Source organism: Schistocerca serialis, chromosome 9, assembly GCF_023864345.2.
Source record: "Schistocerca serialis cubense isolate TAMUIC-IGC-003099 chromosome 9, iqSchSeri2.2, whole genome shotgun sequence".
Taxonomy (NCBI): Eukaryota; Metazoa; Arthropoda; class Insecta; order Orthoptera; family Acrididae; genus Schistocerca; species Schistocerca serialis.
Window position 1 is genome coordinate 23,441,793 of NC_064646.1, and position 24,445 is coordinate 23,466,237.

The following is a 24,445-nucleotide window of genomic DNA, read 5'->3' on the forward strand; positions in this document are numbered from 1 at the left end:
TGACCACTAGCAGTTTTATAATGTTTCTTTTATAATATCTCTTTATACTACTTTTACTGTCACATATTGTGTACTTTTTCATTTTAATAAACTGAATAATCCGTTCATAGTGCATAGTACCGTTACTAAGACATAAAAATTGCACGACATTGGGACGACCTCCACTACGATTCATAATGTTTCATATGAATGATGCCTCTTAAACCATTTATAAAGACATGTAGCGTAATACGATAAAAATGTCGTTCTTTTATCATGTGTATCGTCATACCTTTTACTTCGTCTTCAGTTTATTAATGGTAAAATCAGTTGTTATTACCCATTACCATCACAACGACGGAAAAATTCTTTGTCATTAGTTCGAATTCAGTTGTGGCCCACAGTGTTGCACCTTCGCGATGTTTCTTATAGTTCGTTCGTTCTGCAGATATTTATTAAAAATAAAAATATGTTGAGGAGATGGCTGACGCCAACAAACCACTGTAAAGTATCATTACGATAAAGAACTACGCAAAATTTTAACCCTTGGTTTAAATAACATCAGCAGATTCCCATCATGCTATTTATTATCATCAAAGTGCTGTTTGTTTGGCTATAAGACGAGCTGTATTGATGTCAGCCACTTAATTTTCAACGCATTTACATCTTCTTCCTTAAAATGTTATTGGAACCTGTTGATTTCGTGTAATTTATGTAGCCAGCTGCTAATGTCATCCAGTAGTCTTCGCCCTAAGCAACGAGTCAGAGCCGGCCGAAGTGGCCGTGCGGTTAAAGGCGCTGCGGTCTGGAACCGCCAGACCGCTACGGTCGCAGGTTCGAATTCTGCCTCGGGCATGGATGTTCGTGATGTCCTTAGGTTAGCTAGGTTTAACTAGTTCTAAGTTCTAGGGGACTAAAGACCTCAGCAGTTGAGTCCCATAGTGCTCAGAGCCATTTGAACCATTCGAACGAGCCAGAATCTAATAGCTAGAGCCGCCATTCCGCTACAGTGTCGGCCACACATGTGTATACTATTTTTATGCCTAATGTTGCGTTTCGTGAACGTTGTAATGGGCATGAGCTGTCATACTGTTCACATGTAGCGCATTACAGTATACATGATGGTCTCTGTTACGAGATGATGTGCAGACTCATTTTGTCAGTTACTCATTTTTGTCTGCATAACGACATTATCTTTTTATGGTTAGTCTTTATACATTTAGTCGTTTTAGTGGATACTTGCTTGTGAAAATATTGATCAATGTCTCTTCTCTGCTTTAATACATACTTTCAGTTTTATGATTATCTTTCATTAGACTGGCGGCGAACTACGGAAACCTGTTTTTAACTATGTCATATAAGGATGTTGTCGTCTTAAGAATGATGAGTGAAGCGGTAATGGAAACTGTTGTGGACTGACAAGACAGCCAGTCCACAGTGACGGGTAACCGAAAGGCACGCGTTTAAACTCACGCAGGCTGGCGTGAGGTCTGAAACAGAATACGTAATGAATGCTATAAAGAAAAGTACGTGGCTTCTGGAATATTTAACTTTAATCCACATTTGTAGAACATCGCTCTTGATGATACATGTTATAACCACAATATATATAGCAAAGGATTATGGCGCCTTGCTACGTCGTAGCAATTGTAGCTGAAGGCTATGCTAACTATCGTCTCGGCAAATGAGAGCGTAGTTGTCAGTGAACTGTAGCTATGAACGTCGGCTGTACAACTGGGGCGAGTGCTAGTAAGTCTCTCTAGACCTGCCGTGTGGCGGCGCTCGGTCTGCAATCACTGATAGTGGCGACACGCGGGTCCGACGTATGCTAGCGGACCGCGGCCGATTTAAAAGCTACCACCTAGCAAGTGTGGTGTCTGGCGGTGACACCACAGAAACAACGCTAACATCAATTTTTTATGGTATATACTCCGTAATTAATTTGGGTATGTTCTCTTGAACGGTGCTACATTGTTATATGCAGTTCAGCAAGCTGTTGTAAGCTGCTAACATGGCAAAACATCGGCTTTATATGTTGGATCTGTAGATAACACATTTTGAGCAAAAACTAGCAATCCATCCAAAGGAAGAAGATTTTAAAAAAATGGTTCAAGTGGCTCTGAGCACTATGGGACTTAACAGCTATCGTCATCAGTCCCCTAGAACTTAGAACTACTTAAACCTAACTAACCTAAGGACAGCACACAACACCCAGTCATCACGAGGCAGAGATAATCCCTAGCCCCGCCGGGAATCGAACCCGGGAACCCGGGCGCGGGAAGCGAGAACACTACCGCACGACCACGAGCTACGGACAAGAAAATTTCATATGAGCTCTCGATGTCATGGGTTTTCCGATTGTCTCAGTACAGTCTAAACCTTAAAAATTTCAGTTTCCCCTACAGATGTTCTTATACGACTTAAAGTTTTGTTTACACATGTTTCAACTAATATGATCAACTGTAAGGCTGCTTCAGAGTCCCTCTTTGCGGATATTTCATATTCCCTAACTATATTTAGAAGTGTGTGTCAGTGTATGCTATCATAGGCATTTTTGAAATCCAGAAATAATGTGTGAACATCCACATTGTTTTCCCATGCCTTTTCTGTTATTTGTCTTAGAGTGAATAAATAATGTAATGTGGATGTGTTTTGGCAGAGAGTGAGTTGGTAATTCCCAGATAGTTCTTCGCTTATTGAGATAAACTCGTTTAATATGCAAATCGATAGGAATTTACAAAATGACATCCAGTAAAGAAACTCCTCTGTATTTATCGCACACAAGGGGATCACTCTTCTTAAATATGTGACATATAGCAGCTGTTTTCCGGTTTTTAGGTACAGATTTTGTCTTCAACAGAAATCAAAGATTGGATACACAGAACGAAGAAAATACAAGGTACTATAAAATCCATGATAGAAAACAACTGCCGGCCTACAATTTTCCTCCAGTAAATCAGGATTTTACACACTTACGTATATCGGTCACGTGTAATTTTCTGTAAGCTATAGGGAAATACGCTTAACAAACAATGTGTACGAGAACAACGAAAGACGAGGAATGAAGTGCTTGGATTAAAAGGGGTGTCAGATAGGGATGCAGTTTTTCGCCCCTACTGTTCAACCTATACATCGCAGAAGCAATAACAGAAATAAAAGGAAATTTCGAGATTGGGATTAAAATTCAGAGTGAAAGCATATCACTGATAGGATTCTCTGATGATACTGCTATCCTTAGTGAAAGTTTAGTGTAGTAAAAGGACGTATTGAGCTGAATGTACAGTGTAGTGTGCGTAGAATAAGCATTCAGAGCCAACTTCAGAAAGACAAATGCAGTGAGCAGTAGCGAAAATGATATTACCGATAAACTTATAATCAAAACTGGGAACCACGAAGGAGATGACGTTAAGAACCTCCGCTACCATGGAGGCAAAATAGCTTTCGTCGGACGAAGCAAAGACGTAAAAAGCAGGTTAGCAGATTAGCATAGGCGTAGAAGGCATTCCTGGTCAGGAGAAGTCTGCTAATCTCATATGTCGGCTTTTGTCTGAGGAAGACATTTCTGAGAATCAATATTTGGAGCACGTAATTGGTAATTAATTAAGGAATATGAGAAATTCCGAATACGAGATAATCGAAGAGTTTGATGTAACGTAACACTTAAAATCGGAAAGAACGTAATTGTATTTTATCTGAAGTTTTGAAAGATCAAAACAGACGTGTGAGATTTTCAGTAACTCTTTACTCTCTGACGTTACGGAAATGGAGATGGGAGAATAAATCATTTGTTACCAGTCATTAAATGTATGTTTACTCATTGTACACTGAGAACGAAGTCTTATGCGACGGCATTGTTGTACAGAATATTCTCGGATTTTTTTTGCCTCCCCTTGGACCATCATCGTTTTATTGTTATGTTTACGACACGTTAATGGTCTGGATACTCGACGCAGAAGCTCTGGAGCACTTCCTTGTACATAGGAACAGTATGCACCCAAACATCAACTTCACTCTCGAAACAGAGAAGAAGGAGAGCTGCTATTTTTAGATGTTTTAGTACAACGAAAGTCAGATGGACGTCTCGGTCACTTGGTGAACAGCAAGCCGATGCACACTGATTTATATCGTAGCGCCAGTGGCGGATTTAAAAATTTTGCTCCCCTAGTTACACCATATTATATGCGCTCCCTCTACAAAAAATCCATGTTTTAAATAATAACTGTAAAACGATCACATCACAACTGTCGTTTTGGGTTGGAGCGCTGTGAGCTGTTTCCGTACTCTACTATTCGTTCTAGTCGCGCTCAATCAAAAAATAATATGGTTCCTGAACTGTACTTGGTGCACGGCAGTGAGTAAAACAAACTTAAAACTGCATTGTGTTAACAGATTCATGTGTCGAAAGACAACAGAAACGAAGACAAGGAAAATAACTTTTCTTTTATGTCCTAAAAATTCAGCAGAGCGTGTAGGAGACAACGGATTTTTGTTATACATTCACTTTTAATATGTTCTTTTACTCGAAACTGTTGAAAATGAAAATAAAAAAAAAGTTGTGTTACGATCTAAAAACTGAAGTGAACGTGTCATAAATTAGAAATTAATACGCACTTTTACAGACATGCGTTCAAAGTTAATATGAAACTGTTGTTTTACGATATAATAACTTGAATGTGTAGCACATAAGGAAAACACGTTCGGTATTACTACGCGAATCTACAGGAAAGCGTAAGAAATGAAAATGAAATAGAGATTTCGGTGCATGAACTAATAACTAAATACAGACGAACAAATACAGAACTGGATTTACCATTACATACTCTTACAGACTACTGTGGAAAAAATAAATTTGTTTTATAATCTAATAGTTAACTTATAAAGCATTAGGATCTGTGTAGCTAGATGCTGCATAAAAAGTGTACACAATACCTTTAATGCAAGTGAGGGCTTAACGGTTTTGTACTGCTGCTACTGCTCTCATCATAGCTCTCTCTAACGGTATTAGCAGAGCTTTTACGTATTTGTTGACACATCTGAACTAGGTTATTTATTAACACTTTTTCATCTGAGCTTATTCTCCGATAACATATATTTCCGCGATAACTATACATATCAGCAGACGCCAACAATACGCATCAATGGGTCATTCGGGTATTTTTTAGTATTGTCGGGCAGCTTCGGTCACGTCTGCACCTTAACGAGGTTTAGTTCTGCCATCGGCAATTGTAAAATAAGCAGTTAATAGGTAGTTTGTAAATCCAATGAATATGCTTAAGTTATAATAAAAATCACATTACGTTCTTAAATTTTTAAAACCAATACGAATAAACAAACAGACTCCCCACTCGGCAAAGTTAGCGTCTGTCTTTGACAGCAGAAAACTCGTTGATCATATCTTCACATAACATTTTAAAGAACATGGATCTTATTATAGGAAACAGTGGTGTATAATTATTATACATAAACTAGAAGCAGTCTTTATCGCATAAATTTTTTAATGTGGTGACCGGTTTCGATCTTATCATAAGACCATCTGCAGACCATAATTGTCTGCCGGAGGCAGTGGTGCATGGCAACCCTTTTGCTTGTGGCTGGTGGTGCGATCAAGACTGCTTCCAGTTTATTTATATCTTCATAGTTCAGACGGTTACCATTTAGGAGGTCGGCTTCGATGTGAAGAATGGACAATGTGTTCAGTCTCTTCTCTGACAGCTTAGAACGTAAGTACAATGTCAGCATTTTAAAACCAATGAGCGTTCTGCTGAACAATTTTTAAGTGCCATACATAGAAATGTAGCGAGAGCAATGTCAACATTCTAAAACACGGACTGTAACCGCTCTTTTCGTAAAAATTTTCTCATTTCGACTGGTATATCAGTATGATAAAATGATGATGGCGTCCTCTTGGGTAAAATATTCCGGAGGTAAAATAGTCCCCCATTCGGATCTCCGGGCGAGGACTACTCAAGAGGATGTCGTTATCAGGAGAAAGAAAACTGGCGTTCTACGGATCGGAGCGTGGAATGTCAGATCCCTTAATCGGGCAGGTAGGTTAGAAAATTTAAAAAGGGAAATGGATAGGTTGAAGTTAGATATAGTGGGAATTAGTGAAGTTCGGTGGCAGGAGGAACAAGACTTCTGGTCAGGTGACTACAGGGTTATAAACACAAAATCAAATAGGGGTAATGCAGGAGTAGGTTTAATAATGAATAGGAAAATAGGAATGCGGGTAAGCTACTACAAACAGCATAGTGAACGCATTATTGTGGCCAAGATAGATACGAAGCCCACACCTACTACAGTAGTACAAGTTTATATGCCAACTAGCTCTGCAGATGACGAAGAAATTGAAGAAATGTATGATGAAATAAAAGAAATTATTCAGATTGTGAAGGGAGACGAAAATTTAATAGTCATGGGTGACTGGAATTCGAGTGTAGGAAAAGGGAGAGAAGGAAACGTAGTAGGTGAATATGGATTGGGGGACAGAAATGAAAGAGGAAGCCGCCTTGTTGAATTTTGCACAGAGCACAACATAATCATAACTAACACTTGGTTTAAGAATCATGAAAGAAGGTTGTATACTTGGAAGAACCCTGGAGATACTAAAAGGTATCAGATAGATTATATAATGGTAAGACAGAGATTTAGGAACCAGGTTTTAAATTGTAAGACATTTCCAGGGGCAGATGTGGACTCTGACCACAATCTATTGATTAGGACTTGTAGATTAAAACTGAAGAAACTGCAAAAAGGTGGGAATTTAAGGAGATGGGACCTGGATAAACTAAAAGAACCAGAGGTTGTACAGAGATTCAGGGAGAGCATAAGGGGGCAATTGACAGGAATGGGGGAAAGAAATACAGTAGAAGAAGAATGGGTAGCTTTGAGGGATGAAGTAGTGAAGGCAGCAGAGGATATAGTAGGTAAAAAGACGAGGGCTAGTAGAAATCCTTGGGTAACAGAAGAAATATTGAATTTAATTGATGAAAGGAGAAAATATAAAAATGCAGTAAGTGAAACAGGCAAAAAGGAATACAAACGTCTCAAAAATGAGATCGACAGGAAGTGCAAAATGGCTAAGCAGGGATGGCTAGAGGACAAATGTAAGGATGTAGAGGCTTATCTCACTAGGGGTAAGATAGATACCGCCTACAGGAAAATTAAAGAGACCTTTGGAGAGAAGAGAACCACTTGTATGAATATCAAGAGTTCAGATGGAAACCCAGTTCAAAGCAAAGAAGGGAAAGCAGAAAGGTGGAAGGAGTATATAGAGGGTCTATACAAGGGTGATGTACTTGAGGACAATATTATGGAAATGGAAGAGGATGTAGATGAAGATGAAATGGGAGATATGATACTGCGTGATGAGTTTGACAGAGCACTGAAAGACCTGAGTCGAAACAAGGCCCCCGGAGTAGACAATATTCCATTGGAACTACTGACGGCCGTGGGAGAGCCAGTCCTGACAAAACTCTACCATCTGGTGAGCAAGATGTATGAAACAGGCGAAATACCCTCAGACTTCAAGAAGAATATAATAATTCCAAGCCCAAAGAAAGCAGGTGTTGACAGATGTGAAAATTACCGAACTATCAGCTTAATAAGTCACAGCTGCAAAATACTAACACGAATTCTTTACAGACGAATGGAAAAACTAGTAGAAGCCAACCTCGGGGAAGGTCAGTTTGGATTCCGTAGAAACACTGGAACACGTGAGGCAATACTGACCTTACGACTTATCTTAGAAGAAAGATTAAGGAAAGGCAAATCTACGTTTCTAGCATTTGTAGACTTAGAGAAAGCTTTTGACAATGTTGACTGGAATACTCTCTTTCAAATTCTAAAGGTGGCAGGGGTAAAATACAGGGAGCGAAAGGCTATTTACAATTTGTACAGAAACCAGATGGCAGTTATAAGAGTCGAGGGACATGAACGGGAAGCAGTGGTTGGGAAGGGAGTAAGACAGGGTTGTAGCCTCTCCCCGATGTTGTTCAATCTGTATATTGAGCAAGCAGTAAAGGAAACAAAAGAAAAATTCGGAGTAGGTATTAAAATTCATGGAGAAGAAATAAAAAGTTTGAGGTTCGCCGATTACATTGTAATTCTGTCAGAGACAGCAAAGGACTTGGAAGAGCAGTTGAATGGAATGGACAGTGTCTTGAAAGGAGGATATAAGATGAACATCAACAAAAGCAAAAAAAGGATAATGGACTGTAGTCTAATTAAGTCGGGTGATGCTGAGGGAATTAGATTAGGAAATGAGGCACTTAAAGTAGTAAAGGAGTTTTGCTATTTGGGGAGCAAAATAACTGATGATGGTCGAAGTAGAGAGGATATAAAATGTAGGCTGGCAATGGCAAGGAAAGCGTTTCTGAAGAAGAGAAATTTGTTAACATCCAGTATTGATTTAAGTGTCAGGAAGTCATTTCTGAAAGTATTCGTATGGAGTGTAGCCATGTATGGAAGTGAAACATGGACCATAAATAGTTTGGACAAGAAGAGAATAGAAGCTTTCGAAATGTGGTGCTACAGAAGAATGCTGAAGATTAGATGGGTAGATCACATAACTAATGAGGAAGTATTGAATAGGATTGGGGAGAAGAGAAGTTTGTGGCACAACTTGACCAGAAGAAGGGATCGGTTGGTAGGACATGTTCTGAGGCATCAAGGGATCACCAATTTAGTATTGGAGGGCAGCGTGGAGGGTAAAAATCGTAGAGGGAGACCAAGAGATGAATACACTAAGCAGATTCAGAAGGATGTAGGTTGCAGTAGGTACCGGGAGATGAAAAAGCTTGCACAGGATAGAGTAGCATGGAGAGCTGCATCAAACCAGTCTCAGGACTGAAGACCACAACAACAATAATCAGTAATCTCAAAAGATTTCAAAAGTTCCGCGAAATGTACTCAACAACTAGGGAAGGAAGGCTCTAAATCTTTGTTATTTGACGATTCGATTTTTGCTGCACTTATAGAAAAATCGTCAAGTGAACTGTTCTTAAGGAAGTCCAACAGTGAATGAGTCCAACAGTGTTCTGTAGCTTTCCTTCCTGCTCATCAATTCAGAATACACGGTGCCGAGTACTGGGAGAAATGTTTCGACACTAAATTGTTCCTTCCAGTCTGAAAAACCTCTTCAGAATCTGCTTCTTCGTCATCATGAGGTTTGCGTTTTCGTGATCTTTTATAGGTGCATTCATAACCTATATCAGTCACATTCTCCCTGGATTTATGTTCATAAGAGTAGAACATGCCGCGAATAGATGCAATAATTCCTACAAGTGATTCATATAATTCATGCAGTATTTTAGTATCAATATTTACACCCTGCAATTTCAGATTTACACTATTAAATCTCGGGCCTATGTCCTACCAAACTGTCATCATGAATACTGTTTCTAGTCTGCTGAGTTGATTCAGCAAAGCTCAAGCCTCATTTCGCACCAGTGGTTTTTCTAACGTATTATTGGCAATATGTGTGAGAGCATTTGTAACGCCCTTCCAGTTTTCATATAGACTTACACACGCATCCTCTCTTGATGACCAACGTGTTTTTGATAAATTTTTTACCGTTTTGTTTCCCGGTTTCATGAAAGAAAGACGTTTATCCCAGCGCTGTGTAGAAGCAGAGAAAAAATTATTAAGTTTGTGCACTAAACTGAATAATGAACATGCTTCCCGACAACAGCTTGCAGCACTTGTGCCGACTAAATTCAATGAATGTGCTGCACAAGGCTCATGATGCGCTTTCGGATGTCGTTGTTTAATGCGTGCCTGCGAACCAGTGTAGGTTCCTCACATATTGCTAGCGTTGTCATATGACTGGCATCTACAGTGAGTAGTATCAATGGAATTTGTAGACAGGACTTCTAGTACGGCCTGAGCTAGGTTTTCGGACTTATGTCCCGGGTTTGGTAAAACAGGTTCACCATTCTCGGTCACCTATCTTCATATGAAAGATAATTCATCAATATGTGAAATATCCACAGAAGAATCTGCTATTATATAGAAATATTTGGCCTGTTTTATTTCACTTATGATAATTCTTTTTATTCGTTCAGAAAGAAGCTCTAGTATTTCATCACAGATTGTTGAAGAAAGATAACTTGTATGTCCCTGCCCTGGATTTACAAATCGTTCAATGTGCTCTGCGAGAAGTGGATCAGACTCGGATATAAGTTCGACAGACATAATAAATTGGCCATTATGTAATGTTTGAAATCATTCAATGTGTCCACGTAGGACAAGTCCACGACTTGTTAACTTCTTTACTGCTGCAAACATCCTTTTCAACACACTGCACCAGTACATTTTTTTCTGGCTCAAGATATGACTCCAAATGGTTATCTATTTTTCCAAGTGACTTTCTTTCTAGTTACGAGAGATAACTCAGAATTTTTGTGTTCAAATAAATTCTGATGATGAGATAAAATATTAGAAGTATTTTTCCAATCTGCAATACCATTAGTAGCAATCGTGGCCTGACCCCTGAATAATTTATATGGTGCAGAAAAAACAGCACCGTTGCTACAGGAGTGATTATACTAGAAAATCACGCAAAGTTGATTCACCATTTAAATTTTACGCTAAAATACATTTTTGTTCAAATATCTGGTTTTATCGCCTACTGATCTTCTTGAATTAGAAAAAACCACCGTTACAATTTTGATTAATGCCAAGTTGTTAGATAATATCGAGTGTTGATTCATTGACATAACATTCTGCGGGATCATCGCTAACGAGGTCATTTCTTTTTGTAATGTCTGACTCGACACTTAGTTTTTAGTGAAACTCGAAATCAAGAACAATTTACTTTTCTTCATTCTTAACTTTTGTTTCGTCTGTACTTACTTCTTTTACAACACCTGCAATGCCAGAAATATCATCCGTACTACTTGAAGTCGATGTCGAACAAGCAACATTTTTTGCGAAAAATTTATCTACTCAGCCAAGCGTTTTTAGAACATCGGCTGCTCGTTCCCCCTTTTCCTTCATTAATTTCCGAAATACAGCCCCACTTAATTTTGAACGTTTCCTTTTTTAAATGTTATTCATGTTAAGGCACTTACAAAATTGTCAACCGACAGTCGAAACACAAGAAAAAAAATTGTAGAAGGAGAGAAAGAAAGACTGTATCCAGTTCCAGTTGTACTACATCGCATATGAGCACAAAGCTTATTACTTCAAAAACGGAACACGGGCACAAAGATTTTTCCTTTAAACATGGAGCGGTTAACTGGCCAACTCGGATTACTCGACGTAACTGTGCTATGAAAGAACGACAATGCAGAACAATTTAATTTCACTGTCGCCTGTTCCTCTGTTGTCAGTGAACAGCAGAAGCACACCTGCCGGCTGGAATTCGTCTCGTAAAGAAAACAGGGCAGTCCCTTCTCTGGCTTCTGCTTCCCGCGTCGCCGGCATTGGAGCTGGCACGCACATATGTTATGAATTTTGTTGAAACTGTGTATCTAATTTAAAAAGCAAATAATTTTTGCAATTTCTTGCAGTGAGGTGTGCTGGTTCGACTCTTATCCCACTTATTCTTATAACATTTTAACCGTTTCTGTGGGCAGAGAAGACAGACTACAAAGTTTAATTAGTCTTGCTGGCAGTAGATGTGGTGTGTTGTCACTTGTTTGAACAGTGCTGTTATCTCTTCATGAACATGCACCTCTTGTTACAACACAAATTGAAAATAACCTTTACTCGAAGAAAAAAAAGCTTAGTTAAGAAGTTTAATATAAAATTTGCAATGCGACGTACTACTCGATTGCACAGAATGGGAACTTTGGTAACGTACATGCTGCAGCACAACAAATGAGATCAACGAAAGTTGGTATCTATTTCTTTTTTCGCCAAAATATAAATAGGTAAATAACTAAATAATTATTTGAAGCTGTTGTGAAGTGTATTTCACACATTATTAGATATTCCGCTTATGTTCTTTTCGTATAAACAAGTGTTTAAAAATGTAAAACATTCGCAGTATCAACCTGTTTTGTTAAATGGGAGTCATTATATCAAAGCTCAGATATTGAAGACCACAGAGTTTTCACATTAGTTACAGTAATTGAGGGTTGACTTGATACTTCCCCATAATTTCAACAAGAAATTTTAGTAGAGGTGTGTTTTGCATACAGAGGCCCACACGTGTTACAGTATTTAAGAAACTGCTGTTTAGTTTATCACAGCTTCCCATGGGTTCTGGTATTTTCACAGGGAAAATATGGTAGGGGTAATTAGAAACCGAATCATTCTCGGAATAATAACGTTTCGCACATTGTTGGTTGCCGTCCTGACTGCTTACTTCAAAATACTCGTATTTTGAACAGTCATGAAGATGGTACCAGACAGAAACCAGTGTTAAATTCCCATTCAGTCACCAAGTAAACTATATATATTTCCAGATTTGTACTGTCGAATTTCGTTCTTAAGGCTTATTTAAACCAGCAAGTTGTTTAACAATATTAAAAATCTTTGTCCTTTGTAAGTTCATTTATTTTAAAATGTAAAAGGTTAAAATGAGTACAGAGCAAAAAATGCCGACCCCCTTAAGGTGCCACCCCTAGGCCCATGCCTAGTGGGGCTGTATGTAAATCCGCTAATGCTCAGCGTCCAGAGTTTCCATCATCTGACCCAGAAGACATTACTTTTAAATACATCGATGCACACAGCAGAAGCTATTTCCGACGATGACCGCTTGGATTCCTAATCATATGAAGCAGTGTTCCGAACGAATGACTACGGTTCACTTGATATGAAGTCAGCATACTCCAAGAAAGTGAAACGTGGAAATGTAAACGGCCACGTGGTGGTCTACCGATTGTTTTCCTTTCTTTCTGCTGTGCTACAACCAGCAAAACAGGCAGAGTCCTGCGAAGAAGAGATGTAGGGCCTGTTATCCGACCTCCTAAGAAGACAAAGGAAGTCGCGGCCTGATGATCCCTGAGATTTGCAATATCTCTTGTGAATGTGGTAGCAGTTACATCGCTCATTCCGTCCACACCGTTTCGACCACTATGAAGAACATCAAAGGCATATTAAATATCGAGAACAGGAGAAGTCTGCAGTTGTTGATCAAAGCCTCACAAACACAAAATACTATTTAGCGAAATAAAGATTTGTCCCAGGCTGCTACATCGTGGGACTCTCTAATTAAAAAGGTTGTAGATATAAGAATGGGTGACAGGAACTTCTACTGTTACAGGGGATATAACCCTAGCAGTTCCTGGAAGCGAGCCTTAGATGAAGAGAAGAGGCAGAGATATTCGTCGCAGTGTTTACGCAACTAAGGGAGTGGTGACACTACCAGCACAGACGTTGACGCCAATTGCGACAGCATTACGCAATTTTCGACCAATCGGAAACCACCTATGGCTATATAATGTCATCACAACAACAGTATTTACAGTCAGTAGCTCCTGACGAGAATATGTAGTTGGTCTTCGAAAGCTTGAGGTTTTAACCTGAATTGATGCCCCAGGAGGTCCGAGAATATACTATAAAGTTATAAACTGACTGTAATTGTTTCATGCTAAAGCAATATCAAAGAAAAAACCATTCATAAAGGAGGACAATGCAGCGATCCACTATGTATTAGCTCCGCATTGCCTGAATGACGTTGCAACACCACGTAGAGAGCAAGCTGAGAAATGTTATGAATTGCAAGCAATCATGCAAAGGGTGCGAACATGGGCATCTGCCCATCCATAAACTCACAAGTGAAATCTTGTTTATACTTGCTGAGCGTTTTTGACGTCCGTATATGGTGCAGCTATATCATTTGTACGGAAATGTCGTCTCTCAAAAGTAAAAAACATGTGATGCAAGATTACCCAGTCTGTATCTATGTGCAAATGGATGCAGCAACGTCAAGCGTAATGAGTATATCCGCAAACGGTGCATTGAACCAGTCAAAAGACTAATAATTAAGAAAACAGAAAAAAATTGGAAACCGTCTTTGTAATACCATGTTACGAGGGCTACTCGGAAAGTGAGGAATGATCGGTTGCGAAATGAAAAACACTGTGAAAATCCAGACGTTTTGGGCAGTATCTAGTATGCCGGTCGATCGCATCAAGAAGCTCTTTTTAGTTGTGGGCGCACTGTGAGCGAGTAGAGGTGCCTAGAACAACGTTGTCTCCCGCCAAGTAGGAGGACCCGCTGAGAGGCTTCGCCTTAATGAATGCAGCCCACCTGACACAACTGCCACGCACTGCCATCTTCATGGCAATTCTCACAAGGGAACCTCCCCATCGCACCCCCCTCAGATTTAGTTATAAGTTGGCACAGTGGATAGGCCTTGAAAAACTGAACACACATCAATCGAGAAAACAGGAAGAAGTTCTATGTAACTATGAAAAAAATAAACAAAATATACAAACTGTGTAGCCCATGTGCAAGATAGGCAACATCAAGGCCAATATACGCTCAGGAGTGCCGTGGTCCCGTGGTTAGCATGAGCAGCTGTGGGACGAGAGGACCTTGGTTCAAGTCTTCCCTCGAGTGTAAATTTTACTGTCTTTATTTTCGCAGAGTTATGATCTATCGTTCATTCATTGACGTCTCTGTTCACTGTAATAAGTTTAGTGTCTGTGTTTTGCGACCGCACCGCGAAACCGTGCGATTAGTAGACGAAAGGACGTGCCTCTCCAATGGGAACCGAAAACATTTCATCGAAAGGTCATAGGTCAACCGATTCCTCCACAGGAAAACATGTCTGATATATTCTATATGACACTGGTGACGGCATGTGCGTCACATGACAGGAATATGTTGTACACTTGGCGAATGGGTAAACAGATTCTTCTACCTTGCCCGATTTAGGTTCTCTCGTGGATGTGATAACTACTCCCAAAAAATTGATGAAAACATAAGAGTTTCTCACTTAAACTGTAACAAATGAATGCAACAGTTTCACAGTCGCACAGTTTTCACTGTGCTCTTTCAAAACATGTTTTTAACGTTTTCGAATTTTTCCGTATGTAGACCGTCAAATCCTGCATATGTCCAAGCAAATCTGAACATGTCCTGGAATTTTGGAGAGCGAAGCTGATTATGTGTGAGTGCTTCAACTTTGATAATTGTCTGAAAATAAAAAAGTAAAAACTTGAACCAAGGACCTCTCGCGTTCCGCAGTTGCTCACGCTAACCACGGGACCACGGTGCTCCTCAGTTCATACTAGCCTTCATGTTGCTTATCTTGCACCTGGACTACTCAGTTTGTATATTTTGCTTATTCATCAATAGTTCCACACAACTTCTTCCTGTTTTCTAGATTGATCTGTGTTCAGTTTTTCAAGGCCTATCCACTGTGCCAACATATAACTAAATCTGAGGGGGGTGCGATGGGGAGGTTCCCTTGTCAGCCGCACTCTGCAGGGGCAGTGAAGACGCTCCTGCGGCCTTTTCTATGGGAAGTGTTCGATCACCCACAACGCAGCCCTAATTGGCTCGTCCTGAGTATCATCTCTGCTCACATGAAACGCTGGATACGAAGACAACACTTGGGAGCAGGCTACGCGCTATAGACCAGCGTAGAGAATTATCAGAAAGCACAGGCGGCTGCCTTCTAGGACGATGGTGTTTGAAATTTGGTATAACGCTCAGATAAATGTCTTAAGTCGGAGCGGCGACTGTGTAGAGAACTACCTGGAAGATATGGATAAATGTGCAAAGAAAACAGTTTTGAGTTTCACTGTGGTTTATATTTCGCTATCGATCGTTCCTTACTTTCCGAACAACCCTCGTATATTCCATCGTATATTCCACTAGATCCATATAATGACTCCGAGGCAGTTGCACGCATACACCCATCTTTCGTAACTCGTGTAACATAGTTTTGCTGTGGTTTGTCATGCTCTGGGCAGCATTTTTAATTGTCGACCTCCCCTTTTGTTACGCATGCGTAGGATAAGTTCATCCTCTGATATTTGTTCCGTTCCTTTCTTCACTATCAATATCCAGTCCCCAACAACAACTAAATTTTCATCTTCCTTACAGTAGTGGAATATTTCTTGTACCCCGTGATTCATTTTTCAAATTTCATCAACATCAGTGGAGCTAGAGGGCTTTTACTAATATTGAGTCATTACAGACAATCCTTTCACTACGTTGTTAACGGTGGTTCACTGGCATTCCCTCATTCTTGTTCTTTGGCAGACTTACTCCTGCATCACCCGCCATTCGATTGTTTCTTGATAAGACATATGAAGTTCTCTAACGTACATATTCGACAAATGAATCTAACGTTCCATCCACAGTGCGCCAGATTTATTGTTTCTTAATATTCACGTATAAATGCGACAGGTCGTGCACAATCTGAATAACTTCTGTTGGTTTTGCTCAAGTCTGATTGCGACACCGAGAGGTACACTTGACTTGTAACGTCTTGCCACTACAGCAGTGGTTCTCTTATTTGATGAAGGTAACCGATAGTTGTGGATTACATTGCGCGCCTCGAGTATCTGTTTCATGAGGATATATATTAAAATGGTCGCTATGTGTCCAGAAGGCGATGTCTGACTTTGGTAAGCTGTGCTTAACTTACTCTGGCGACATCGACGTCGGTAGCAGTACTCGCCTAGAGATCGGAATGGTGAACCGCTTTACCTCAAGAGTCTTCACTGAAGAGGGTGCCATCAGGGTAGATAAGGACTACACCTTTCACATCTACATCTACATCTACGTTTATACTCCGCAAGCCACCCAACGGTGTGTGGCGGAGGGCACTTTACGTGCCACTGTCATTACGTCCCTTTCCTGTTCCGGTCGCGTATGGTTCGCGTGAAGAACGACTGTCTGAAAGGCTCCGTGCGCGCTCTAATCTCTCTAATTTTACATTCGTGATCTCCTCGGGAGGTATAAGTAGGGGGAAGCAATATGTTCGATACCTCATCCAGAAACGCACCCTCTCGAAACCTGGCGAGCAAGCTACACCTCGATGCAGAGCGCCTCTCTTACAGAGTCTGTCACTTGAGTTTGTTAAACATCTCCGTAACGCTATCACGGTTACCAAATAACCCTGTGACGAAACGCGCCGCTCTTCTTTGGATCTTCTCTATCTCCTCCGTCAACCCGACCTGGTACGGATTCCACACTGATGAGCAATACTCAAGTATCGGTCGAACGAGTGTTTTGTAAGCCACCTCCTTTGTTGATGGACTACATTTTCTAAGGACTCTCCCAATGAATCTCAACCTGGTACCCGCTTTACCAACAATTAATTTTATATGATCATTCCACTTCAAATCGTTCCGCACGCATACTCCCAGATATTTTACAGAAGTAACTGCTACCAGTGTTTGTTCCGCTATCATATAATCATACAATAAAAGATCCTTCTTTCTATGTATTCGCAATACATTACATTTGTCTATGTTAAGGGTCAGTTGCCACTCCCTGCACCAAGTGCCTATCCGCTGCAGATCTTCCTGCATTTCGGTACAATTTTCTAATGCTGCAACTTCTCTGTGTACTACAGCAGCATCGGCCAAAAGCCGCATGGAACTTCCGACACTATCTACTAGGTCATTTATATACACTCCTGGAAATTGAAATAAGAACACCGTGAATTCATTGTCCCAGGAAGGGGAAACTTTATTGACACATTCCTGGGGTCAGATACATCACATGATCACACTGACAGAACCACAGGCACATAGACACAGGCAACAGTGCATGCACAATGTCGGCACTAGTACAGTGTATATCCACCTTTCGCAGCAATGCAGGCTGCTATTCTCCCATGGAGACGATCGTAGAGATGCTGGATGTAGTCCTGTGGAACGGCTTGCCATGCCATTTCCACCTGGCGCCTCAGTTGGACCAGCGTTCGTGCTGGACGTGCAGACCGCGTGAGACGACGCTTCATCCAGTCCCAAACATGCTCAATGGGGGACAGATCCGGAGATCTTGCTGGCCAGGGTAGTTGACTTACACCTTCTAGAGCACGTTGGGTGGCACGGGATACATGCGGACGTGCATTGTCCTGTTGGAACAGCAAGTTCCCTTGCCGGTCTAGGAATGGTAGAACGATGGGTTCGATGACGGTTTGGATGTACCGTGCACTATTCAGTGTCCCCTCGACGATCACCAGTGGTGTACGGCCAGTGTAGGAGATCGCTCCCCACACCATGATGCCGGGTGTTGGCCCTGTGTGCCTCGGTCGTATGCAGTCCTGATTGTGGCGCTCACCTGCACGGCGCCAAACACGCATAGGACCATCATTGGCACCAAGGCAGAAGCGACTCTCATCGCTGAAGACGACACGTCTCCATTCGTCCCTCCATTCACGCCTGTCGCGACACCCACTGGAGGCGGGCTGCACGATGTTGGGGCGTGAGCGGAAGACGGCCTAACGGTGTGCGGGACCGTAGCCCAGCTTCATGGAGACGGTTGCGAATGGTCCTCGCCGATACCCCAGGAGCAACAGTGTCCCTAATTTGCTGGGAAGTGGCGGTGCGGTCCCCTACGGCACTGCGTAGGATCCTACGGTCTTGGCGTGCATCCGTGCGTCGCTGCGGTCCGGTCCCATGTCGACGGGCACGTGCACCTTCCGCCGACCACTGGCGACAACATCGATGTACTGTGGAGACCTGACGCCCCACGTGTTGAGCAATTCGGCGGTACGTCCACCCGGCCTCCCGCATGCCCACTATACGCCCTCGCTCAAAGTCCGTCAACTGCACATACGGTTCACGTCCACGCTGTCGCGGCATGCTACCAGTGTTAAAGACTGCGATGGAGCTCCATATGCCACGGCAAACTGGCTGACACTGACGGCGGCGGTGCACAAATGCTGCGCAGCTAGCGCCATTCGACGGCCAACACCGCGGCTCCTGGTGTGTCCGCTGTGCCGTGCGTGTGATCATTGCTTGTACAGCCCTCTCGCAGTGTCCGGAGCAAGTATGGTGGGTCTGACACACCGGTGTCAATGTGTTCTTTTTCCCATTTCCAGGAGTGTATATTGTGAAAAGCAATGGTCCTATAACACTCCCCTGTGGCACGCCAGAGGTTACTTTAACGTCTGTAGACGTCTCTCCATTGATAACAACATGCTGTGTTCTGTTTGCTAAAAACTCTTCAATCCAGCCACACAGCTGGTCTGATATTCCGTAGGCTCTTACTTTGTTTATCAGGCGACAGTGCGGAACTGTATCGAACGCCTTCCGGAAGTCAAGAAAAATAGCATCTACCTGGGAGCCTGTATCTAATATTTTCTGGGTCTCATGAACAAATAAAGCGAGTTGGGTCTCACACGATCGCTGTTTCCGGAATCCATGTTGATTCCTACATAGTAGATTCTGGGTTTCCGAAAACGACATGATACTCGAGCAAAAAACATGTTCTAAAATTCTACAACAGATCGACGTCAGAGATATAGGTCTATAGTTTTGCGCATCTGCTCGACGACCCTTCTTGAAGACTGGGACTACCTGTGCTCTTTTCCAATCATTTGGAACCTTCCGTTCCTTTAGAGACTTGCGGTACACGGCTGTTAGAAGGGGGGCAAGTTCTTTCGCGTACTCTGTGTAGAATCGAATTGGTATCTTTACAGCCATTCTTAGTTCCAACGCAGCAACACCGTTATGCCTTTTGCTATCGTGATTGTTGTCCATGCAGCTGTCGAGAAGGCTGCTACATGTCTTCAGCGATCTGATATTAGTCTGGCTTCTCCATAGATACGTTACTGCAGCTATTGTACAGCATTCAGTACCACTGAGACATAATAAACAACCCAACTACTGCAAGTTTATGATTCACGCGGTGAAAGGGAAGGGCAGATGGAAGGGGAATGAGATATGTTAGGTCCAAGAAATAGGTCGAAATGTGGAGTATAAATCATCTCACAAAATTAGTCTGGAAGAGTTACGAAATGCCATGCAACGTGTGTAAAATGTTTTGTACAGCCGGCCTGAGTGGCCGTGCGGTTCTAGGCGCTACAGTCTGGAACCGAGCGACCGCTACGGTCGCAGGTTCGAATCCTGCTTCGGGCATGGATGTGTGTGATGTCCTTAGGTTAGTTAGGTTTATTAAGTTCTAAGTTCTAGGCGACTGATGACCTCAGAAGTTCAGTCGCATAGTGCTCAGAGCCATTCGTTTTGTACAGTCTCTCTTGTTGATAGCGTAAACAGTAGGAAAAAAATACGCATGTAAATACAGGGTGTTTCAAAAGTGATGGTCAATATTCAGGCATAGGACAGGAATGATCATTCGAAACAAAAAAGTCAAGTAAACTTCGGGTATAAAATGTATACGTTAAGGACTACGAGATACTCTTAGTCTTCTATATGGTGAACCAAATCTCATCTACTGCAAGCTCTTTGCTTTCCATTTTTGGGAAGTGGTAGTATGGACCAAAACAAGAAAAAAAATCCAGTAAACATGAGCTCTAAAATGCATACCTTAAAAGTTATGAGCACTTGTTCATTAGAAGAGTTGTGTTCCAAACTACCGAAGTTGAACAGGAGCTCAGAGCTCTTAAGCTATACATTTTGGAGAACATGTTTAATGGTCATTTTTTTCTTGTTTTGGTCCATACTTTCCCTTCCGAAAATATGGAAATCAAAGAGCTTGCAATAGAAGAGATTTGCTTCACAGTATCGAAGATCAGGAACTGCTCACAGCTCTTAAGATATGCATTTCAGAGTCCATGTTTACCTGACTTTTTTGTTTAGAATTATCATTCCTGTCATAAGCCTGAATATTGACCATCACTTCTGAAACTCCGTGTATATCTCTTAATCAGCGGCATCAAACACAACGGTGGTACCAAGCAAAAGTTTGTCTCCTTACTTACTCTATACAGTTTCGCATATCAAAAAGGTTATCGAATAATCCGGTTTGCAGAAAGTTTTGTATTGTGGGCATTCACCGCTGCAGAACTATACTGTCATGAATAAGACCGCTTCATCTCAACGTGTTTTGTGGCGTTAGAACCACATCTTCATGGATACGTAATTGTTTCGTATTTAATTCCAAACTATAACCAATAGATGACCCAACATTTTTTGTCCAATTGCGATAAAAATGTGTAACCCGACCACTGGCTTATACAGCTTGTGAAACAGTTGGAAATTGAGTCCAGTGAGCGAAATAGTTAACCTACGAAAAATCTAAGTACAGGACCTATATTTATTCACATCAATGAGACAAGCTCATCGATATTGCACAATAGACTTGCGTGTTGGAAATGGGCAACGTTACATCATATAGGCTAAATACAGCTTATACCAATTAATAAACATTTAGTTAATATTAGATATGTATACTCACAGACGTGTTACACAACTATAAACAATAGTTAGATCGAATAAAAGCGTCTCAGCGAGACAGTAAACATATCAGACGCTGCAAAGCAATTCAAAGATAAGCGATTTGGAAACTCCGCCAGAACACAGTATTTCTGACATTACAGGGTAGGGCCAATCAAAGTGACTCGGTATAAACAAATTCAGCAGACGAGAGGAAACATAGTACTATCCTGACCATAGCAGATGCTGAAAGGGCCGTCATTAATCTCATGGCACTTTGGGACCCTGGTCAGCTAGTAGCTCAAGGCGGATCGAAGCTGGATTGCTTGAAATGCTGCAACCTCATCCGAAATGTTTTGCTGCAGTTCTTGAAGACTATGATGGTTGTTGCGATACACCATAGACTTGAGGGCTCCCATCACAAAGTAGTCGCCCACTGTCAGATCAGGTAACCTGAGTGGTCAGTCAGGGCTGTCATCTGCTAGAAACTCTGTCAGGCGTGAAGACTGTGCAAGTGCGCTCCAAGGTTGGGCCGCATGTACGGCACTTTTTGGTGAACTGCAGCCACATTTTCTATTGTGCGGGCGCGTTTTGGAATTTTTTTGACTTGTTCAAAACAGATCCTGCCTAACGCCATTTCCGCACTGGTATTTTTTTCCAGCACTTTGACACCATTAAAGGTGCAACGAAACAACTGACCACACCGTTTTAACGACTTTTTTGACACGTAACTTTCCACCCATTGCTCCACTGTGAGTACCATTGTCCCCCCTGCAGTGCTCCAATCACACTGACACAGCCCACACTACGCTCCGAACCTGTGTGGATCACGTGGCAGACGTACACGTGGTGTTTGCGTCATCAGGTGAGGCTATATCGGCCAATCGCATACGCTCGGCCGGGCCACTTTTATTTGCCCCTCTCTATATGAGTCATATCGCAAATACAAATTGCCGGCCGGAGTGGACGAGTGGTTCTAGGCGCTACATTCTGGAACCGCGCGACCGTTACGGTCGCAGGTTCGAATCTTGCCTCGGTCATGGATGTGTGTGATGTCCTTAGGTCGGTTAGGTTTAAGGGGCTCCGGAAAGGCTCAAAATCATGAAAAGTTCAATTTTTACTTTTTTGCGTTTTCTGAATCTGCAGACTATTAGCTTTTAATCGATATATAATTTATTCAATTCCGAAGACTACAACTATTTTTAAATTTTTTTTTAAATGTGTTCTACATGGGCGTGACCCACTGTGGCGCTGTTAAACTGCTGTCAAATGGTGTTATTATTAACGTCCGTGTTCATCAGGTACATTTTAGTGATTTGAGATAAAGTATGTGTTGTGGCTAACCTGTGATGGTTCAATATATATCGCTGGTGCTGATTGTCGGTTGTTTCATGTTTATTTACTCTGTCGTTATCTCGAAAATATTCGTAATTAATTCTGTTTCTTGAGTCTCTGTTCTGTTGAAGTATAATAATGAGTAAAAGTAAAGTTATTAGAAATCCTCTGAAGGTTTTTAAGAAATGTGTTCTACATGGGCGTGACCCACTGTGGCGCTGTTAAACTGCTGTCAAATGGTGTTATTATTAACGTCCGTGTTCATCAGGTACATTTTAGTGATTTGAGATAAAGTATGTGTTGTGGCTAACCTGTGATGGTTCAATATATATCGCTGGTGCTGATTGTCGGTTGTTTCATGTTTATTTACTCTGTCGTTATCTCGAAAATATTCGTAATTAATTCTGTTTCTTGAGTCTCTGTTCTGTTGAAGTATAATAATGAGTAAAAGTAAAGTTATTAGAAATCCTCTGAAGGCTTTTAAGAAAAGGAGAAATGTTGGAAAGCCAAAGGTATGCGTTATTACTGTAAACAATAATGACGATAACCAAGTGAGTGAACCTAACCTCTCAAGTACACCTGCCCATAGCAGTCAAAGTGGGAAAGAAAATACTTCACAGAACAAGCTTGGTTCAATGAGTGAAAACTATGAATGTTTTATGGGCGAATCGGATGTGAATGAAATATTTGATATGTCGGTTCTCAAAGGAATTTTTTCAAACTATGTAAGATGTATTCATTGTAGTGAAGTTGGTCTGGAACTCTCCATAATAAAGCACGTAGGACTTGCTAGTGAAATACAACTGAAATGTGATAAGTGTTTATACATGACCACCTTTTGGAACAGTGCTGCAGTAACTGCAACTGAAGAAAATGGTAGCAAAATCTACGAACACAACAACGAGCGATGCTTGCTTTAGACAAGGAACGCCTTCGGGCTGCAGACAGGGCTGTAAAGAGTCTAGAAATACAAGCAAGAGTAAACAGGAGGAGGAACAAGAGGAAGCTGGAGGAGGAGTTTGCAGAGGATGAAGATAATCCATCCTATGGACCTGGAATGCACTGAAAAGTTAATCCAATCTTTGTCGCTCGATTCCCAAAACTTTTATTTTCTCATACTCATCACATATTTTCTAAGGATCTTCCAAAGATATTTGTTTCAAACTTTCAGTAAATGTTACACAGTACCTTCTGCATAATTTAACACAGTCTTTTTCCAAAAAACTGTATATTTTTGAATATATAAATAAAAAATTGCAAAAAAAATGTTGTGAATTTTCATTACAATTGAAAAAAAATCATCTTTAATAACTGAACTAAAATTTTGTAAAATCCCTGTGTTAAGTTGTAGCCCACATTCCAATAAATAATCCGTAAAAAGTTCAACTTCCTACCCCATATACTTTGTGAGGAAAGATGTAATTTATAAGCGTTATTTTAACATTACAAGTATAGAGCGTTCCGGAGCCCCTTAAGTAGTTCTAGGTTCTAGGGGACTGATGACCTCAGATGTTAAGCCCCATTGTGCTCAGTGCCATTTGAACCATTTCAACAAATACAAATTATCCATCTTCCTACGTAAAATATTGTAGATATAAGATTGATTTGCGGATAACATTAATATTTAGTTGAAACTGCGTATATTAAAATCAACTGTAATTCAAAAGGAGGTGTGGAATACGTAAAATTTGATACCGCTATTGAAAAGCACATCGTACGTCCCGATAGAATATCATGTTGTATTAATTAGTAGAATAATAATCAGATGATTCCTCTTTGCATGGTGTAATTTTGATAGATTTACCATTTTTGTGACTGAAAGAAAATCAACAGACGCACACGCGACTGTAACATCTGGAAATGACCGACTT